Genomic DNA, 23,304 nt, shown 5'->3' on the forward strand with positions numbered 1-23,304 from the left:
GATATAGATTCATCCGACAAGGATCGTCCGTTGTCACCGGACAGCACTTATAACAGCGATGAAGACGATAACCGCAAACAAGTTATAAAAAAAATAGTATCGCGTCCCGAATTTTTAGCGTTAGATGGACGTACAAAGTGTTGCACCATTTATTTTTATTATATATACGGTTCAGATAACCTGTGTGCTTCGTGTATGATCGTGTATAATAACACTGGTGAGCACATGTGTGCGATTCAAAAGCATGTAACCGAACCGTACGACGTAATAAACGGTCGATTTTGCAAAAATTGTCGTACTCCATTGTACCAAATATTGCCATGCAACATGTGCCCGATTTGCATCAAGTGATAAAAAAAAACATTATCGCGAGTGAGACATTATATATAATGTGCGCAATATGGTATGGATAATTGAGGAGAACTCTATAAGCTTTTTAGGCTCTAGGGACAATATGTCCTATGATCACTATTTAATAAACGATATCACCAATGCTTTGAAGAATGATGAAAATGTGCGAGACGAAAGATTGAGGGATGTGCAACGAATATCTCCGGTGCAGTTCCTTCGCGATCGCGAACTCGGTATACGCGGAACCAGTGAACGCATCGTCAGACAAGGAATCGTTATCGAAACCGAGCCTCCTTATGACTGAAACTCTAACGTGAGACGAAAAGTGTATCGAGACGGCTGTGGGACGATTGCGTTGCCGAAAAAACTCCCTTGGCCAGTATTAGTCGATATTACGTTAAACCGCACTTGGGAGTATCACTATTGGGCGATTGCAATTATTCGGAAGATCGAGGATGGTTATGAAGCAATATACATTAAAATTCATACAAGTATTGAGACAAATTAGGTTCCAGATCAAACAAGCTGTTACTTCTAATCGAGATCCTCTCCCCCTCTTCCAGGAATTGCAACAACTAGAAAACGCACCTTCATTTAAACCTATTCCTGTCGACTCCGACATTGATTATCCTAATTAAAATCAGATAGATAAAAGTCATCCTCGTTACGAAACTTATAAACTCAGATATCTTTTCAAAAATTTAAACTTAATTCTTTCACATCATTACTTACTCCGCATCTCCACCTCATCACAATCATCACATAAAATTATTCAACAATACCCCATTTGGATTAAAGAAACGTTAGTAATTATTAACTACAACGACGCGAATTTAATTGTTCAAACTCTAGCTAATCTTGACGGAATTCGAAGGGAAAAGGAACGCGAATATAAAAACGGTAATCAACAGAGATACGCAAGTCCGAAAATACGACAAATAAACACTCATGAATCAATGCCGCGTAAGGGATATCGGAAACACAATAGAGACGGATATCAACACGGCAGACTTCATAATAGTTACCGGAGGCCTACCTACACCGAACTAGGCCTACCTACCGTCGCCATATGTAAAGGAGGTATAGACGGCATGGTATTTTCAACAGTCCGCCGGATATTGGATTTCCAGGCAACCCTACCCGGATCCTGATATGTAAGAACCACATTTCAATGCCACTGGACGCGGAGAAGCCTGACATCCTGAAGGAGTCTCACGCTTCAGCAGTCGGAGGACATAAAGGAGTCACCAAAACATATAGAAGACTCAGAGAAAGGTACCATTGGCCAGGGATAAAAAACGACGTCCAGAGATTCATTCAAAATTGTAGGAGCTGCCAATTGAAAAAACTGGTCCGCGTTAAAACACGGCAACCGATGATCCTCACCGACATTCCAGAAGCGGCGTTTGACAAAATCTCCATAGATATCATGAGACCCTTAGCCACCACTAGCACGGGATACTCTTACATTCTTACGATCCAGGATTTCCTCACAAAATACTTCCTAGCTATCCCTTTGAAACAAGCATCCGCCATAAACGTGGCCGACGCATTCGCAAAAGATTTCATCTGCGTGTACGGAGCCCCAAGGGCTTGGGTTACCGACCAAGGTAGCCATTTTATAAACGCGCTCATGCGTAACATAGCAAAGAAATTTCGTATCACTCGATATAAGACCACAGCTTACAGACCGCAGTCGAACGGCTCCATAGAAAGATCGCACCACGTACTGTAGAAATATCTGAAACAATTTTGCGAAAAGAACGATTGGGCCGACTACCTGAAGTTTGCGACCTTCTCATATAACACTAGCGTCCACGAGAGTACATTGTACACCCCATATGAGTCGTCGTACTTTGGCAGGCAAAAGTAAAGAACATCTTACACCCTCTGGTTAGCATTTCCTTCGCTTCCCAGTTCCCAGCGAGAGCGCCATTTTTACTTCATTACGTCGGACCGACGTCCTTCGATGTCCTCTATGACTGGCTAGCGCCGCAAAGCCCGTTCAAAACGAATTACGATACCTTGGTCACGATTTTGAAGGGTTTTCACGATCCACCACCACTTGAAATAGCGGAAAAATTCAAGTTCCACCAGCGCAAGCAGAAGGAGGGCGAATCTATTCAGAAATTCTTGGCAGCCTTACAAAAACTGAGCTTACATTGTAAGTTCGGAGAATACCTCAGGACGGCCCTGAGAAATCAACTGGTCTTCGGATTGGCCAACAAAAGGATCCAAGCACGCTTACTGGAAATACCGGACCTGACGCTGGATAAAGCAACGCAGGTAGCCACAACCATGAAATTGTCAGAGAAAGGGGCACTGCAACTCCAAGGGGAGATGAAAGTGGGCCTTGTGCATTCAACCAAGCGATCTACGCGCCGTCCGAATAATACAGATAAGTCCAATAAAGTGAATAATAATACGTAAAGCGAATATTAAGCCTAATACAGGCAAGACAAAAAATTCAAACACATACTCTGCGAATAATTCAGTAACGTGTTACAGATACAATTTCAACGAGCTGACACTGTGCAAAGATGTAAGAGAACTATACTTGCGACAGTTATCTAGTTTCGCAATTGTTGAACAGCATCCTAAATTGAAAACAATTCATGTGATGCAAACACATACTCTGCGAATAATTCAGTAACGTGTTACAGATACAATTTCAACGAGCTGACACTGTGCAAAGATGTAAGAGAACTATACTTGCGACAGTTATCTAGTTCCGCAATTGTTGAACAGCATCCTAAATTGAAAACAATTCATGTGATGCAAACACATACTCTGCGAATAATTCAGTAACGTGTTACAGATACAATTTCAACGAGCTGACACTGTGCAAAGATGTAAGAGAACTATACTTGCGACAGTTATCTAGTTCCGCAATTGTTGAACAGCATCCTAAATTGAAAACAATTAATGTGATGCAAACACATACTCTGTTGTTTCATTTACGCAAAAACTCAATTTTTAAATCGCATTTAATAAAAACCTTCCGATGTTTGATCCATTGTTTACATAAATAACCCAGAAAAGGTTTTATCAAAATCATCTGGAAGCTGTATGCTTAAAATCTTCCACTATGGACGCTCTGGCAAATCCAAGTGGGAAAAAGATCTACAGTGTCGATGAAATTAAGAAATTGGCACCAGGATATCGTGGAAAACCCGGAAATTTTGATCCCGCCAGAGCGGGCAAGAAAAAGGGCATCTTTTTATTTCAAAATTTTCTCTTTCAAAATTTACATCTGGACTCATTGGAATCACCATGTCCGTTAACAATGATGATTTTGAAATGCGACCACAGGATAATGATGATCTAAATCTTCTAGACTCTGAATGCCAGTCTGCATCAAACGAATTCCGGACCACTGAAGACGAAGTCGTATTCTCAAATCCTAAAGACTCCGGCAAAACCGGCTCCAAAAGAGGGAAAAAGACGATGTTACGTCCTGCGGACTCCACGATATCCCTTTTTCGCGGGAATTCTTATGCGCCTAAGATAGCCCTAAGATTAGAATAAACAAGCCAAGTACGGACGGTTATCGATCGGGGTGAGGTTAGATCTCCTCGCATTCCTTTTTTTTTATGATCAAACTACCTATTTGCTTGGGCAACTAAAAGCAACCTCTCAGATGACAAATTACTAACAGACGGGGGATATGGTGACCAGATTCTCGTCAACCTCGTCTGGCCCATAACTATAAATCCGGCGACACGACGCGCAGAAAGGAGCCTTAACTCCAGACGGGGGATGATGGGGATCTGTATTATATCGCGCGACTCACTCAAAACTGGCCGTGCGATGTTCCGACAAACAGAAACGAAACCTAATACGTGCTTTTAGAAATCTTAAGAGCACGTGGCGGAAGTTTCTGTTTGCAATAAAACTACACTTAAAATTGAGAAGTATGGATCGTCTGTCAACATAAAAACAGGGTCGCGAGATAAGTAAGGAACCCCAATAAAAGAGAAATCGGCGATAGCCGAAAAACAAATGCGTCACTGAAAAGAACCGATGGGTTACACCCCCAATAAGACAGTGGGGTCTTAAGAGGGGGCTCACCAATGGAAAACCGGAAAAATCGATAACCGTCTCCAACTTTCTAGGATAGGCGTAAACTCAAAATCTACCCCTTGGGCAAGAAACATCTCGCCCAATAAGAATTCCCTTAAATAATAATTAGAAACATCCCGCCAACCAGAAATCCTTTAAACGAAAACCAGACACATCCCACACGAAATCCACCCCTTCCATCCTTCGAACCTTCCTATTTAAATCGCGACATCGCAGGACTCGCTCTCAGAGAAATTTCTTCAGTCTCAGTCTGCATTGCTCGGTATTATAATCTGAATCTCATTCGTTTCGAGTCTCGACTCCACGTTTAGAGTCAGTGCAACAGATCCGACGGACCATCAGTCGCCCCGACTCACCCACCGACGAGTCCAACGTCCATTCCAGAGAGAAGGCCACTCGTTTGAACTCATCAAGTAGTAAGTCCCGTAATTCTCTTGATCCTTCTTTTTCCGTGTTATCGCCCCCCCCCTTCTTAAACGGTCTATCGATTGTCGGATCCCCGGAAGCTTATTATTTTGGGGTCGGTCAGTGTAGGCATCAGGTTCCCAGCGGTCATTGGCGTTGTCGTGGGCCTGACTTGCCTCTCGGCGTCTTCATCGCTGTCGTGGACTTAGCTGGTCCACTGACCTCCCTGAGCTTATGCTCGTGGGTCGGTCAGTGTAGGCATCGAGTTCCCAGCGGTCGTTGGCGTTGTGGTAGGCCTGACTAGGCGTCTCGTCGCTGTCGTCGACCCAGCCTGTCCACTGACCTCTCCCCCCCCTTTAAGCTCGACAATTTTCTTTTGTTCGCTTCCGACCGGGTCCGAGAGAGATCGACTAAATAAGTAAATAATTTTAGTGGACCCGAAAGTCCTACCCCCTCGAGGACAGAATCTCCACACGATCAGGCGACAGAGAAATCGCCAGAACAAGCGGGCGCGACGGGAGGTCGAACTCCCCCGGGAGCAGCTCAACGCCGGTCCTCCGCGACTCGCCATCCCACCGCCCCTACCAGCTTTTACGGAAAAACCCGGTTGTTCGCACCAGAATCGTCCCGCTATCATCCTGCCCTGTCGCCCAGACGTCCTACCCTCTTGCCCAATTGTCGAACATCCCCCTATTTGCCGCGTGGCTCCGTTTCGCGTGGTCCCGCCTCGCGTGGTCCCCGTCAACCCCGATCCAGCCCGCTTCCTAGAACCTCCCGATTCCCCCTCCTCTTCTCGAAGTCCGTCCCCAACCTCTTCGACCGCCTCGACTCTCGAACTTGAGAAAGTAGGCGATCCTAAGATCGTAATCTTAGATTAATAAATATAGAATAAATTTTATTTATTTTTAATTCTCATATGTTTTAACTTAATTAATTTACACACATACATAACACTTCACTAAATTCATGTAATCTCACTACTGATTCCGATTGTAATAATAGCGGGCAGGATGTTCATTTTCAAGTAGGTTTTTCCTTAAAGATCTTGCCCGATCACCCCCGCACCTATGTAACACCCGCGAGAAATACACACACATGTTACACCTACATTTAATACATTTACCCTTCATCTGGATTTATTATTATGTGTACGATTGCCTGATTTTCTTTACTCAATGTCATTAGTAAATTCTATGTTAATTTGTAATAAATGTTCTATTTATTTCTAAGATAAACCCAACTGTTTCTTTCATTAAATTGGGACCTCATCCTCAGTACCATCCACCTCTCGAAATTGCACGAGGTCCGATCCCGAGTTAAAGGGATTAAATTCTCTGACTCGAAAGGACCGACGATCGCGCCGCTCACGAAAGGCGTCCTAGCGTCTTTACGGACGTTGACCCTTTCTGAGTCATAAAAGTGCGCTCGGCTCGCGCCAGGCGTCTCAGAGCGCGTATCTGCGAGCGACATTTATAAGTATCTAGTTGCGTCCTTCCTCACCCCGACCCCTCTGGTTAGCCTTTCTACCCTAATCCCGGGGCTGGACGTAACAGTCGGTAACCGTAATTTAGCACTATTAAAAAATGCCAAACACTCCCAAGCTCCCCAAGCTTGACGACCAATTTCTAAATTTAATGTCTCCTCCGAAAGATAGCCCAGTTTCTCCGCACGAGCCCCACTCGTGCGGGGGGTGCAGTTTGGAATATAAAAATTCCTGTGATCAGGTGGACTCGAACCCGGTTTCTCGGTGTTACGAGTCTGGCGCTTTACCACAAGACCACACTGCCATCCTTTTAGTAGATAAGTTTGAAAAGGAACGAGTTTGAAAATCTGGAATCTCATCTCGTATTCTTAATCAATCACTTCTGGCATTCCGACTCGCAGTTTTCGCTGACAAAAGTGTAGCGATCTGTGCTGGGGCGCTGACGAAGAGTGTGGCGAACTGGTACTTTCGCTGCCGAAAGCGTGGCGATTAATGCAACGAAATCTAGTGTCCGCAACGGAGCTCATAATACGTATCCACATCTATAAAAAAATTTTTTTTTCTTCTCACGTTTCATTCCCTCTCAAGAAAAACTGAAGTAATAAAAATAAGTTAGGAATAAATGTAAAATCCGAAAACTCGAGCGTTGGCCAGTACGATCTTGACTCTCGAAGAGCGCACAAGCCGTATAACTATATCAATCGTTGTTCGTTACTTATATAAATTCAGGTAAACAACTATATTATACACACATATACACTAGAATAAGTTTGATTATAGGATTGTTAGTATCATGTGCTCGTTATTTAGATCAAAATGCCCAACCAGTCGAGGTTGCCGGATCTCGAAACTATATGTGGTGAAAAGCAGCCACAATTAATAGTCGTGCCGCCTCGAGCGCAACACGAGGGGGCGCCGGGACTTAGAGAACTGTCACTCGAGATGATAGGGAATCTCATTAAGGGGACGGTCCAGGCTCCGAAGGGCTCTTCTTCGACGACCGGGCCGTCTCAACCAAGCTGACCAAGTCGTGTTCCATGACGCAGAGGCAGCATCGCGGTATCGAGCACTATCGGGCCAAAATCAAGCCTTGTTTGAGGAGCTCGAAGGACCTCCTAATTTCCTCAGGGAGGTCGAGGGGGCCCTTCCCAGTCAACGTTCCTGATGTCCCCCCGGCTGCGAGAGGACGTGCCAGATTTTTGCACGAACTGGCGAATCGAGGGCGACCCCTCGCCAATCCTCCAGCTGTACCGGGGGGGCGAGCCAGAGCTATGGCTGAAGTCATCATGCGAATGAAGATGGCTGGTCGAGGACATGGTGCTCCCACTCAGCGCGATTAGATAAAAAAAAAAAAGAAAAAAAATGATAAAGTGGACTTAATTAGTAATAAATTTTTTTTTTACTTATTTTTCTTTTTGTGTGTTTAGGTTGTACTTTCATATACTTCATGTACATAATTTTCTTTTTTCTTTTCCTATAAATTTTTTTTTTAGTTCACACATATATGTAACCTTTTTATTATTATTATTATTTCTTCTGTATCATTGTTCGGTCAAATATATTGTACTTATACACGAATCCACCACGCTTCTTCTGAATTATAAGCGCACCGTGGCGATTACGGAGTTGGTTTCCAGAAAAAGACAATAACCTCGATAAATTCCCGAAAGTGAATTTGACCTCTATGCTGACGATCTGAGCGCTGACGAAGAGTGTGGCGAGCAGAGGGTGTGGCGGATTGGTTTTAGAGCGCTGCCGAAGAGTGTGGCGAGCTTAAAATTCATTTTCGTGAACGCGGCTGAATGACGAAGAAAGGAGGTAGGCGCGTTCAAATTAAACGAATCAGATTCCAGATCAAACAAGTAGTCATTTCTAATCAAGATTCTCTCCCCTTCCTCCAACAATTGCAAAACCTAGAAAACGCACCTCCATTTAAACCTATCCCTGTCGATTTCGACGTTGATTACCCTAATTATAATCAAATAGATAAAACTGATCCTCGTTACCAGACGTATAAACTCAGATATCTTTTCGGTCCCGAATAATAAATATAATAATAATATCCTTCACACGACTTGTCCAAATCCCTGGTAAATTGCTTAAATGCATTGACCAAAAAACGGACGAACAACGACAGTCAAAACGTGACAGTACAAATGCAAATAGAATTTGAATTTACTTTATACGAGCAGATACCTCCGAGAATGAGATACCTCTTTAACGGGTCAACGTTTGAGGCGCCCGTATATATAAGGGTGAGTACATTTAAGTTATATGATTTTGTAGGTAATATATTAAATAATTTATTAAATAATTTATTAATATAAACATATTGTGCAACTAAGTTTTGGCCACAAGAGTGCAATCTGCAAGAGTGCAAAGTAATTTCTTTTCAAGGTCCTGTACCATCCGCGACTTGCAGCTTTGATTGTATATTATCGCAAATATTGCGGCTAGTGGTAGCAGTATTATTGACCCAAAACTCCCAAGCTCCCCAAGCTTGACGACCAATTTCAAATTTAATGTCTCTTCCGAAAGATGGTTGCCTTCTAGGTCGGGCTCTATAACCCTATTAAACCAAGATCTTCATACCGTAATATGCTTCTAATTACCCTATTTAGAAATTTTCTCGAATTTCGACCTTGAAACATGCAACCAACCAAAAAACGTGATTTGGTTGATGCAGCATCCCCGAGTTGTGCGATGACATCGATGAAGCCAAACCAAGCTTCGATCGTTCGTAAGGGAACCAGAAGTTCAAATACTAAGTATTAAATACTTTACCCAAAGAGGATGAAGACAGTAATTTTATAGTGCATATTTTGAAAGCACATAAATTAAGGAACATTTTAAGACAAAAACCAATTTGCTAACTATATTTTAACTGATACTTTACTCTTGTACATATGGAGTAGTGTTTATACTCCGTTTGGCCAAAGAGGATAAAGACAATAATTTTATGGTATATATTTAAATAATACACAAATTGAGCAACATTTTAAGACAAAAACCAATTTGCTAACTATTTTTAACTGATACTTTACTTTACACATAGATTTAGACCATTCCGCATATTAGGCGGTTTCTTCACAGCTAGCGTTATTGGACATCCACAATCACCGGTGCTACAAATTTGCTATTTTTAATGCAAGAAACAATATATATCCCACATAACATCGGACATTCTATGTATATGCATTTCTTTTCCATAATGTGAAAATAATATCCTGTATATACAGTGTACATACATTTCATATATATGATTTAAATATACATTGTGGTACATAATATGTATATCCATTAATGTAATGTATGTATATACAGCGCACAATACAGTGCACGGTTTAGTTCCCGTGGTGATATTGAACCGTCTGGACATCAAGACGGAGGTACCTCCGACCCAGAGTCCACCAAAAAAGAAGAGGCAGATTTTTTTAACAGGTGTGGGCAAGATGCAACTCAAAATTACTTATCCGTGCAACGGTGTAAGTATTTTGTGCTGTGCAATAATTTGTGCATTAATAAATGCATTTGTGTAATAATTTAATTTAATTTAATTTAAAAGTAAATTTTCCGTACATCTACCATACATAATATGCGCAACGATACCGGCACTGTCATTAAAAAGCTATAGAATCCCGCTACTAAAAACAGTCGTTCGTTGCGATTCATTCCTGCAATATCTGCTTACGTGCTATCCATGGCATCAGTTTGCTCGCGATAATCTTGCTTCGGATAATCGCGAATCTTTAACAAGTATCTCGAAAATTCTCTTAAAATAAAAGTTCTTGAGTGACATTTAATTACCATGGAATACTTATCAATTGTGTTGGCAATCATAATTGGTGCTCTCGTCACTCATTATCTCTTCAGAAATTTTAACTACTTCAGAAGACAAGGTATTATCCACGTATCACCTGTCCCAATCGTAGGGGCAATGGCGTCAGTTATATTTCGCCAAATATCATTCGGCGATTTCATCCGAAGGATGTACAATTTCAATCGAGACGCAAAGTACATTGGATTATACGCTACAACGAGACTGATACAAGATATGTGGAAAACAATATCGAGCCGGATTTGATTCTAATTACTTGTACTAATATTGCAGCTAGTAATAGCAGTATTATTAACCCAAAACTCCCAAGCTCCCCAAGCTTGACGACCAATTTCAAATTTAATGTCCCCTCCGAAATATAGCCCAGTTTCTCCGCACAAACCCCACTCGTGCGGAGGGTGCAGTTTGGAATATAAAAATTCCTGAAAAATATAAAAATTCCTCCGAAAAAAAGTATAGCGGTTATTTTGCATTTTTGTGCCGAGTATTCAATACAGAGGAATATTTTTTACGATAAAGGAGATGACAATAATTTCGATATGGATGTAGACGAGAATCGCGCGTTAACGGACGACAGTGATTATTTCAGTGATGAAGACGACAATCATAAAAAAGTTATCGATAAAATAGTGCCGCGTTTGGAAATCGTTGCACTAAATTTACGTACGAAACATTGCGTAATATACTTTAATTATTCAACGGGTAGTGTACTTGCACTATGTGCTTCGTGCATGGTTGCTCTATTGGACCTTGATATCGGGCACATATACGCTTACCGAAAAGACTTCGTTGAGTTACGCAATACGATGCATGACCGGTTTTGTTCAAAATGTCATGAAGCATTGTACATGATATTTCCGTGTAATATGTGCTCGATTTGCACACAATAAGAAAGAACATTATCGCGAGTGGGCGGCTCTTAAAAGTTCATACTCGGGGCTGAAGTTTTTGTGTCAAGTGGGCGGTATAAAGAAAACATTTTTTCAAAACAGTAAACAAAAATAAAGATGGACAATAATTTTGAGGCAATAATGGATATAGATTCATCCGACGAGGATCGTCCGTTGTCACCGGACAGCACTAATAACAGCGATGAAGACGATAACCGCAAACAAGTTATAAAAAAAATAGTATCGCGTCCCGAATTTTTAGCGTTAGATGGACGTACAAAGTGTTGCACCATTTATTTTTATTATATATACGGTTCAGATAACCTGTGTGCTTCGTGTATGATCGTGTATAATAACACTGGTGAGCACATGTGTGCGATTCAAAAGCATGTAACCGAACCGTACGACGTAATAAACGGTCGATTTTGCAAAAATTGTCGTACTCCATTGTACCAAATATTGCCATGCAACATGTGCCCGATTTGCATCAAGTGATAAAAAAAAACATTATCGCGAGTGAGACATTATATATAATGTGCGCAATATGGTATGGATAATTGAGGAGAACTCTATAAGCTTTTTAGGCTCTAGGGACAATATGTCCTATGATCACTATTTAATAAACGATATCACCAATGCTTTGAAGAATGATGAAGATGTGCGAGACGAAAGATTGAGGGATGTGCAACGAATATCTCCGGTGCAGTTCCTTCGCGATCGCGAACTCGGTATACGCGGAACCAGTGAACGCATCGTCAGACAAGGAATCGTTATCGAAACCGAGCCTCCTTATGACTGGGACTCTAACGTGAGACGAAAAGTGTATCGACGGCTGTGGGACGATTGCGTTGCCGAAAAAACTCCCTTGGCCAGTATTAGTCGATATTACGTTAAACCGCACTTGGGAGTATCACTATTGGGTGATTGCAATTATTCGGAAGATCGAGGATGGTTATGAAGCAATATACATTAAAATTCATACAAGTATTGAGACAAATTAGGTTCCAGATCAAACAAGCTGTTACTTCTAATCGAGATCCTCTCCCCCTCTTCCAGGAATTGCAACAACTAGAAAACGCACCTTCATTTAAACCTATTCCTGTCGACTCCGACATTGATTATCCTAATTAAAATCAGATAGATAAAAGTCATCCTCGTTACGAAACTTATAAACTCAGATATCTTTTCGGTCCCGAGCAATAATAATAATAATAATAACTTTCACACGACTTGTCCAAATCCCTGGTAAATTGCTTAAATGCATTGACCAAAAAAACGGACGAACAACAGACAGAACGTGACGGCACAGTGACCTTCAGAATGTAGTAGCTATTCCTAATAATGGTAAAGATATTCTAAAACAGGAATCCCAGCGAAATAGGTGTATGAAAATTGAAAATTGTAATGCTTTCAAAAATAATTGCTGCTTTAATCCGAATTGTGGTCTCCTTCACAAATATAAATACTGCTACAAATATCAGAATACTATATGCCACAAAGACAAATGTCCGTTCTTACATTGCACCAGCCTAGAACAGCTTCGTTATGAAAACACTGGAAAAGAAACCGAGCAACTAAAGAGAGAAGTCGGCCGAACTTTACAAAGCTCCAACATATGTGGCAATTTCAAAAAGGGTGTTTGCAGACGACAAAAATGCATGACGACCGTCGAGGCGGTCGACAGCGTCGGGGATGGTCCTCTGGAGCGTGTGGTCCAACATTACCAAAGAAACCCCAAAAACATCAAAAGGAGCACACCAACCCAAAAACCCGCTCCCAGACTGCTCAGAAACAGAAACAACAAATCCAAAGCAACCCCGACGATAGCCAAGGAGCCCAGGACTCAGGAAAGACCAAGCCCACCAATCCCACCTTAGCTCCCACTAACCCTCCAATCCCCCCTTCCTAAGCCACCAAAAGTGCGTTCGGCTCGCGCCACGCGCCTCAGAGCGTGTACCTGCGAGCAAAATTCTTAAGCATCTAGTTGCGTCCTTCCTTTCCCCGACCCTTCTGGTTAGCCTTTCCTTTGCTTCCCAGATTTTCTTATTCTAATCTCGGGGTTGGACGTAACACGTGAGTTACATTTGGAAAGTTTATATTATATGCCTGATTTAACGAAACTGGACAATGACCTAGACGTTGTTTTTTATACTATTATTGTATTGTCATAATTATAAATACAAAAATTTAAACTTAATTCTTTCACATTATTACTTACTCCGCATCTCCACCTCATCACAATCATCACATAAAATTATTCAACAATACCCCATTTGGATTAAAGAAACGTTAGTAATTATTAACTACAACGACGCGAATTTAATTGTTCAAACTCTAGCTAATCTTGACGGAATTCGAAGGGAAAAGGAACGCGAATATAAAAACGGTAATCAACAGAGATACGCAAGTCCGAAAATACGACAAATAAACACTGAATAATAATAGTTTAAACTAGAAGTCGGTGCGTTGAAAACCGGTCCATCATCGCATCGTAATGACTTTGATTTTGCAAGTAAAAAAATCGAATACTCCTAATGATCTTACCGCAAAAATATTAGGCACTATACAAAAATACAAGGACGAGTTCTTTGTAATTACCTTGCATAGCGCTCAAAGTGTAAATCTTCAGCCTATCCAAGATTCCGGCCGATTCCGGTGAATGTATGTAAGCAGTATCAGAAGAAAGTATTATTGTAGCGTGGCACCGGAATTTCAAGTATAGACGCCGTTATAATAGAAATACGAGTTATATTATCTGTTGTCCATTCCTATCGGGAAGATGAGCCTTACAAACCTTTCGATCTTCACCCTACGAAGACCCGGATTACGGAAATTAAGGACCACTATTTGGCGCGAAGGGACCACTTAGCGGTGTTCATTTCGCAACCGGGAGAGCCATGTGACCCCGGCAGCCAAATGCTTATGGAGCAGAGAAGGCTACCGGCGTGGATCCAACGCTCGGCCGAGCCCGAGTGGTAACACAAGGAAAGACAAAGATCATCGCGCTCCCAATCAAAACGTGCGTCTCAGAAGACACTCAGAGGAAATGGGTGAAAGAAGCCATTTCATCCCTACTCGATGTGTGCACCGAACTAGGCCTACCTATTGTCGCCATATGTAAAGGAAGTATAGACGGCATGGTATTTTCAACGGTCCGCCGGATATTGGAAAGCACGTTCCAGGCAACCCTACCCGGATCCTGATATGCAAGAACCACATTTCAATGCCACTGGACGCGGAGAAGCCTGATATCCTGAAGGAGTCTTACGCTTCAGCAGGCGGAGGACATAAAGGAGTCACCAAAACATATAGAAGACTCAGAGAAAGGTACCATTGGCCAGGGATAAAAAACGACGTCCAGAGATTCATTCAAAATTGTAGGAGCTGCCAATTGAAAAAACTGGTCCGCGTTAAAACACGGCAACCGATGATCCTCACCGACATCCCAGAAGCGGCGTTTGACAAAATCTCCATAGATATCATGAGACCCTTAGCCACCACTAGCACGGGATACTCTTACATTCTTACGATCCAGGATTTCCTCACAAAATACTTCCTAGCTCTCCCTTTGAAACAAGCATCCGCCATAAACGTGGCCGACGCATTCGCAAAAGATTTCATCTGCGTGTACGGAGCCCCAAGGGCTTGGGTTACCGACCAAGGTAGCCATTTTATAAACGCGCTCATGCGTAACATAGCAAAGAAATTTCGTATCACTCGATATAAGACCACAGCTTACAGACCGCAGTCAAACGGCTCCATAGAAAGATCGCACCACGTACTGTAGAAATATCTGAAACAATTTTGCGAAAAGAACGATTGGGCCGACTACCTGAAGTTCGCGACCTTCTCATATAACACTAGCGTCCACGAGAGTACATTGTACACCCCATATGAGTCGTCGTACTTTGGCAGGCAAAAGTAAAGAACATCTTACACCCTCTGGTTAGCATTTCCTTCGCTTCCCAGTTCCCAGCGAGAGCGCCATTTTTACTTCATTACGTCGGACCGACGTCCTTCGATGTCCTCTATGACCGGCTAGCGCCGCAAAGCCCGTTCAAAACGAATTACGATACCTTGGTCACGATTTTGAAGGGTTTTCACGATCCACCACCACTTGAAATAGCGGAAAAATTCAAGTTCCACCAGCGCAAGCAGAAGGAGGGCGAATCTATTCAGGAATTCTTGGCAGCCTTACAAAAACTGAGCTTACATTGTAAGTTCGGAGAATACCTCAGGACGGCCCTGAGAAATCAACTGGTCTTCGGATTGGCCAACAAAAGGATCCAAGCACGCTTACTGGAAATACCGGACCTGACGCTGGATAAAGCAACGCAGGTAGCCACAACCATGAAATTGTCAGAGAAAGGGGCACTGCAACTCCAAGGGGAGATGAAAGTGGGCCTTGTGCATTCAACCAAGCGATCTACGCGCCGTCCGAATAATACAGATAAGTCCAATAAAGTGAATAATAATACGTAAAGCGAATATTAAGCCTAATACAGGCAGGACAAAAAATTCAAACACATACTCTGCGAATAATTCAGTAACGTGTTACAGATACAATTTCAACGAGCTGACACTGTGCAAAGATGTAAGAGAACTATACTTGCGACAGTTATCTAGTTCCGCAATTGTTGAACAGCATCCCAAATTGAAAACAATTCATGTGATGCAAACACATACTCTGCGAATAATTCAGTAACGTGTTACAGATACAATTTCAACGAGCTGACACTGTGCAAAGATGTAAGAGAACTATACTTGCGACAGTTATCTAGTTCCGCAATTGTTGAACAGCATCCTAAATTGAAAACAATTCATGTGATGCAAACACATACTCTGCGAATAATTCAGTAACGTGTTACAGATACAATTTCAACGAGCTGACACTGTGCAAAGATGTAAGAGAACTATACTTGCGACAGTTATCTAGTTCCGCAATTGTTGAACAGCATCCCAAATTGAAAACAATTCATGTGATGCATGACAATTGCGATTTCTTTGCACAGGTCAAGGAAAAACATGTGTCTATCTGGAGTTTAGTATCTGGAGAATGTCTTGGCCGACTATGTCAAGAGACATTCTCCACGGTATAGTGTCTCGCGCCAAGTACCGTGTATCTTTACGCGAACAGACTATCTAGTTGCGAGTATAACACAAACAAAATATAAATTTATGATATATATTTCTGACTGAAAATATAAATCTCCGAAAATAAATCTTCGAATATAAAACTTCGGTTATTCACAGATTACTTTATTGTTCACATAGATAACACGTTATAATAACCATAGTTTGCATTATATACATTGTATACACGTAGATGTAAACTATTATTATTTTATGCGTAAACGCACAACCCTGGTTTTGACCATGCAGATGGTTTTGACCGTGCGAATTTTTGAAAGAAACGCTGCGAGTGTAGTGCTCGAGCAGGACCCGCGAGACGACAACGTGAGGTATTTTATTTCGCGTGGATCAAAAACTTATCTCGCCGCGTGAGCTCGCACATCAATAGACATAAAAACAGAAAATACTTTTGCGATCGATGAGTATATATAATTTCAATAAAATATATAATTTCATATTCTTTATAAAAGATTTACAAAAATTGGAGAGTGGGAGACATTTCGCAGCGCGATGCACTGCTATATTTGCGAGAAACCGTCTGCGTACGCGATCATTGTCACCAGACCGGTCGTTATGGAGGTCCTGCACATTCAAACTGCAACCTAAATTACAAAGATTTCCATTATATTTCTATAGTTTTCCACAATTTATCCGGTTATGACGCGCATTTTATCATAAAACAAATTGTTGGTAAATCGCAAAATAAAAGTTCATTTAAATGCTTGACTTTAATAACTAACCGTTTCAAACTTTCTGTAAGAAGACCAAATAACATCGTTTCGGTTTATAATAAAATTGTGGAAATTAAACATATTATTTGCATAGAAGAGCGTTATAAATGTGTTGGAACACCTTTTAAATATATACAGGATTTGTACAATACTCTTATTCCATCTTCCAAATTAGGTATATTTTTTGTTCACGGTTGTGATTTATCAATTACATTCTTCGTAGAAGAAATAAATCATAAATGCCTACTTTTTCCGTTCAAAAACGGATATGCTACATTTCCAATTCAGCACCAACAAAGAAATAAATAAGATCTAATAAAGTTTTACAGATTTATGTACATTAGTTTTACGTAACACTTTCCACACGTACCTTATATGAATAGATAGTTGCATTACTAAAGACACATAATTTTCGGGATATATGTATATAGACTGCGAAATAAATATCTTAATTATTTTAATTGCGTGGAGAATTTTTTCTAAAAATTACTAAAAATTATAATTTATACAGATAGCCATAACATGAATGTAAATGAATTTAAGTGACAGTTATATATAAATTGTTAAATTATAATTGAGATAGCTGCATTTTTATAAATATTAATTATGAATATATTTACTCAATGTACCAAAAATAGATACTAAAAAAATAAGGCACAAGACAAATCCCACTGGCTACAATGAGTGCCTATGCAGTGGTACAATTTTTAAATGGCACTCAGAAGGAATGTGCAGTCGTCCCTCTTATCTGGTTAACAGATAATAATTCAGTTTGTTACTGGCCAAATACCAAATCTGATGGCAAATTTAAAGCATTAGTAAAATCTAATGCAGTCTACCAATCGTCATGGAAAAAATTTGACGTTAATACTGTTCTACGTACAGAAGGTATATTATATAAACACATATTCTTTAAACTTATGCAAATTTATACGTAAAAATATCTACAAATATCTGTGCTTTAATATTTATCTGAATGTTTAGATAATTATGATGCGGCTGAGCAGTTTATGAATAATTATATTGAACAAGTCACTTCATCAGATAATTCAACAAATAAAAAAACAAAAATAATTGAAAAACGAAAGAGACCTAAAAGTCCGACTCCGTCTTTAAGTACTGATGATACAGAAGATACAGAAAGTTCTTCAACGAATTCAAGTGAAAATAATATGGATACTGAAAAGATACAGAAAATAAAAGAGTACACAAGAAAGAAGAAAAAGAATAAGAATGATAAAGATTTTTTGCTACAAAGAACAGTTAGTGGTCCACTTAAAAATCAATTAAAACATACAACAAGCATGCAACCCTCATCGCAACAAATACCTGCTGGCCCTACCATTAAATCTATTCAACCTGTCAGTTCTCTCGGCTTAACGCAACATTCTTAACCGATTGTGACATCGCCGCCCAATCATCCAAGTGCGGCAGTGTCCAGAGGGACGTACAGTATTCTCCACGAAAGGTACGACAGTAAAGGGAAGCACATAAGAGAGGGATCAGTTGGAGAGGGAAGAGAGACACATTTTAAAATGGCTCATGTGCCTGGAGATCCCCATGCAAGGCTAGATGATAACATACATCCGCATGAAGACCTTATGGATGAATTTACGTTAGAAATGCCGGTGCCGTTGCCACAGTTTCATCAACAGTTTCAGCTGCGCCAAATGCAGCAAAACAACGGCGGGGAACAGCAACTGGGAACCAATTCTATTCTACAGCGGCGATTGTTGCAAGTAGAGCAGCGATTGGGCGAGACAACGAACATCGTCATGATAGTGCAAAACACTATGCTGCAGATGCAGCAGCAACTGCAGTCGATGCAGCAGCAACTGCAGTCGCTGCAGCAGCAACAGCAGGGAGTAAAAGTAGTTAAACAATCAACTGCAAGACTTGGATGTCAAAATATTGAAGACACTTCGTCTAGTACTATGGAAACAAATAGCATAGATCAGGAACGTCAATCTGTCGCCGAGACGTCTAGTTTTCGTTCTAATAGCAAGATTCCTCGAATAAAGAATTTTGCATTATTGCATTATTGCATTATTGAAGTTGAATTTCAGAGCGTTGTTTTATCATACTTACAAAGTATTGAGATTACGTATGAGCAAATTCAGTCACAAATTAATGTACTTCAGCGACATATGAATTCAGCAGGAATGGAAACATGGAAGAAACCTGAAGGGCTACCTAAACTTCCTCTTTCAACTATGGAACAATTTGAGGAAATGGAGAAATTACTAACCGTTGAAGAAAACTTTAATTATTATGTAGGTATAAATAAATGCATTACAGCTTTTAAGATATGTATTAACAACGTTCTTCTTATATAATCACGTACGTATTTTATATATGAATTATACATTTCTTCCTCTCATCACAGCGCAAAAAACTAGCGTCAATCGGTGGCGAAAATCAACGTTGCTGTGTGATGAGTATGTTACGACTTCTGTTAACCAACGAATTAGCAACGCACTTTAATTGAGTTGGACGTAAAAATAAGATAGCCTTTAAAGAAAAAAAGATCATGGACGTTATTTATGGTACATGCAACATACAATAATATATAAAAACGTTAATACTATTATTAATCTTTTCACTAATACTTTTTACCTAATTAAATAAAACAATTATATTAATATATTTGTTATTTTTTTTAGAAAGTGCTAGACTTGCCTTTAATGAGATAAATGGACCATCCACGGGAGATAAAGTTATTGCAAATGCCGTAAAAGATTGGTTAAAATTAGCTACGAATTAATTTTTTATAATTAATTTTTATATTTCTTTTTTTATGTATTTTTAATAATCCGCTTAATAAGAAAACTAATTTTTATAATCCATATATTGAAACTATATTGTGTGTGTGTCAATGTCATTTTATAATATTTTATAATATTTTATAATATATCATTTTATAATATTTTTCTTATAATAAATTATAAAAGAATTATAAGCTTTTATTTTTGCAGTTTTAAAATTGTTTATTTATTTATGTGTATATGAGCTATTTATTTTTAAAATGCAGGTGTAAATATATTTTTCTCTTTTCTTCTTTAATTATATTAAACACAAAAACTTGTATTTATTTCAATATATTTGTAACCATATTATATATAACATGCACATATTACGACAGAATTTCTTAAAATTAAACTTATACACCACTTTCAAAATAACAAATTCATATATATATATATATATATATATATACACACACACACACACATATAATACATATTATACATATATACAAATTTAATAAACACGGATTGGTATAAAAAACGTATCAAAACTCATAGAACCATACGTATTACACACTGCGTGTAAGAAACGCATTAGATATACGTGTATAATCGGTGGACATGTCCACAACCTATCCCATTTAATATATGTATTTATAAACGTATTTATATACGTATATGAATATACTCATATGAATACGTTTACAAATACGTTTGTAAAACGTTCATAAATACGTATATTAAATGGGATAGGTTGCGGACATGTCCACCGATTATACACGTTTATCTAATACGTTTTTTATACCGTACGGTACGTATGGTTCTATGAGTTTTTATACGTTTTTTACACCAATCCGTGTTTCACGGGAATTTTAAAAATGTTACTAATTTTAAAAATGTAACTAAACTGTTTAGATTAACAACATGGAAACCGGACGTTTATCGAATTTTGGAGAAAAAGTTCCTACTGATGTTGAAGCAATTTACAGCGCGATTAGTATTATTAACAAAATATGCCGAAACAATCATCGGAGGTACAATGTTGTTTCATACATTTACGCAAAAACTCAATTTTTAAATCGCATTTAATAAAAACCTTCCGACGTTTGATCCATTGTTTACATAAATAACCCAGAAAAGGTTTTATCAAAATCATCTGGAAGCTGTATGCTTAAAATCTTCCACTATGGACGCTCTGGCAAATCCAAGTGGGAAAAAGATCTACAGTGTCGATGAAATTAAGAAATTGGCACCAGGATATCGTGGGAAACCCGGAAATTTTGATCCCGCCAGAGCGGGCAAGAAAAAGGGCATCTTTTTATTTCAAAATTTTTTCTTTCAAAATTCACATCTGGACTCATTGGAATCACCATGTCCGTTAACAATGATGATTTTGAAATGCGACCACAGAATAATGATGATCTAAATCTTCTAGACTCTGAATGCCAGTCTGCATCAGACGAATTCCGGACCACTGAGGACGAAGTTGTATTCTCAAATCCTAAAGACTCCGGCAAAACCGGCTCCAAAAGAGGGAAAAAGACGACAAGACAAACCAACTCTCCCTATCCTGCCACAAGACTCCATCAAAAGCTAGCCTCCACTTGTTCCTCTGCATCATCACAGTCTCTTTTATCCCTAGAACTATCCTCTCAAACTAGTTTTTTGACTGACCAAACTCAAAATCCTCCCCCACCTGGCACTACCCCATCAAAGCCCACCGAACCCCCAGCGCCTCTTCAACTTCAGCCTGCCACCTCCAGTCACACCACCCAGACCCCTGCTGGCAGGTCACTGTACCAGGATTATATTCATAGCTCGGATTTCTCATTAATCTCCCCGTGGACTGCGCTGATAGCGTGTATTGAATACTCCTCTTCCGGCACCCAAGAAGAGCAAGATTTCTGGAGGGAAAATTCTCCATTGATTAAGAATTGGCTCACTGAAGCCACTGCTGCAGCCTTCCGCACATTTTTAAACATTCTCCCTTATGGAATTCAAGCCGCAAAGATTATGATGCCTGGTATTAATATTGGGATAGCTATTGAGAACGCCAGAGCACACAAAAATTTAGTAGGAGAACTAAGTAAAGCAGTGAAAACATCAGGAATAATGATGTCTAAACTTCAAGTAAAGGATGAGTTCCAATGATGAGGAGAAGGACAAGAAAAGAGAGCGGACCAAATAGAGAAGAGCGGGACGGGAAAGAAGGAGGCTGAAAGACGGAGTCGCGGCAGAAACGGAGGAAGAAGAAGAGGGGTGAAGAGAATTACCGGAGGGAGGGTAAATGTTTTGTGAGGTCGCAAATGGCCAGGCATGGGGGAAAGAATAACTGTAAGAGGTTTGGGTACGTTCCTCATAAAAACGCCTTGTAAGCCCTACGGGAAAATACAATAAATATCATACCTAGTCTTCAGAATTATACAGTACGAAAATGTCAATACATTTAGGTCTCTTGCGCAACGACCCTCACCCACACCCTCGCTACCTGTATTCAGGTTAACTGAAGCTTCGGGGTCACTGTGGAGCAGTGAAAACGATTTGTTTCAAAATGAATCTGAGACTTCAGATAGTCGGAGCTCACGTATTGAAGAGGAAGCTTCAGTCTCGCCAGGTGCGAGCCAGAGTTCGCCATCTGAAATCGCTGTTCTACAAGCCATACAGGAAGCCGGTTTTAAATAAAAAAGGATTATACCTCCGCCGGATAATTTTGCCGTTAAGAAGAAGAAGGATGACGATTTGCTCAGTCAGGCAATCATAGACCAAACGAAGCATCTAATTTTAACGAGGGCTGACAAAGGGAATGTCACTGTAGCACTTGATAAAGATAGATACACAACCAAAATGGAAGAATTACTAGGGGATACAGAAACATATAAAATCGTTGCTAGAGATCCCACTAAAAAATTAACAACTCGTGCTCGGGAACTATTAACAAGATGGAAAAAATCGGAATTTATATAAAGAAATAAAGAAATAAAGAAAGAAATAAAAAAATAAAGAAATAAAGAAATAAAGAAATAAAGAAATAAAGAAATATTCGCGAAAAACTGTTTTTCTTCACCTTTGACCCTCTGTAAAATTTTTAGCAGGGGTCACATCGATGGGGACTTTTCACATATTGTTTTTAACGACGAAATAAAAGTCCATGCAAAAATTTAGCTACATGCGAATTATTCCGCAGAAAAATCCTAATTTTCCTGTACTATTTTAAAGCGCGGCAACCGCAAGTCTTGATCGATTTTGCTTAGGCAACCTAATACCACTGTGTTCGCAATAAAATTATCTTTATTTTTTGTATAGTTCAATTAAAGAAAACAGATGAGTGTAAATTAGTAATACCAACTCACCTGTTTATACCTGGCAACCCGGTAATAGGGAGCAGTAAAAGATAGGCAACCTAACTTTTCCTTTCTACTTATTCTTTGTACTTTCGATTGGTATTGAATGTTTTGAGAATACAAATGAGTGTAGAAATAAAAAAATATTAATTAAATTATTTTTAATTAAGGGTAGCCTTGAGCTGATTTAATTAGGCAACCCATCTGCGATTTGTTTGTTTATTCATTAAGTTTGATAAAAAATACCTTTTATTAGGAAAACAGATGGGTGAAGGTCGATGTAGGTCGGGATCTTAGACTAT

At 39.7% G+C, this 23,304-nt stretch overlaps 1 protein-coding gene and 1 pseudogene across 1 annotated transcript in view; both read left to right on the forward strand.

Moving 5' to 3' along the window:
* LOC139810405 (uncharacterized) overlaps window positions 1–23,304 on the forward strand; it is a 325,546-nt gene that overhangs the window by 296,357 nt on the left and 5,885 nt on the right. The gene's annotated exons all lie outside the window — the stretch shown is intronic.
* On the forward strand, window positions 17,871–19,678 carry LOC139810132 (uncharacterized; annotated as a pseudogene).

Source organism: Temnothorax longispinosus, chromosome 3, assembly GCF_030848805.1.
Source record: "Temnothorax longispinosus isolate EJ_2023e chromosome 3, Tlon_JGU_v1, whole genome shotgun sequence".
Taxonomy (NCBI): Eukaryota; Metazoa; Arthropoda; class Insecta; order Hymenoptera; family Formicidae; genus Temnothorax; species Temnothorax longispinosus.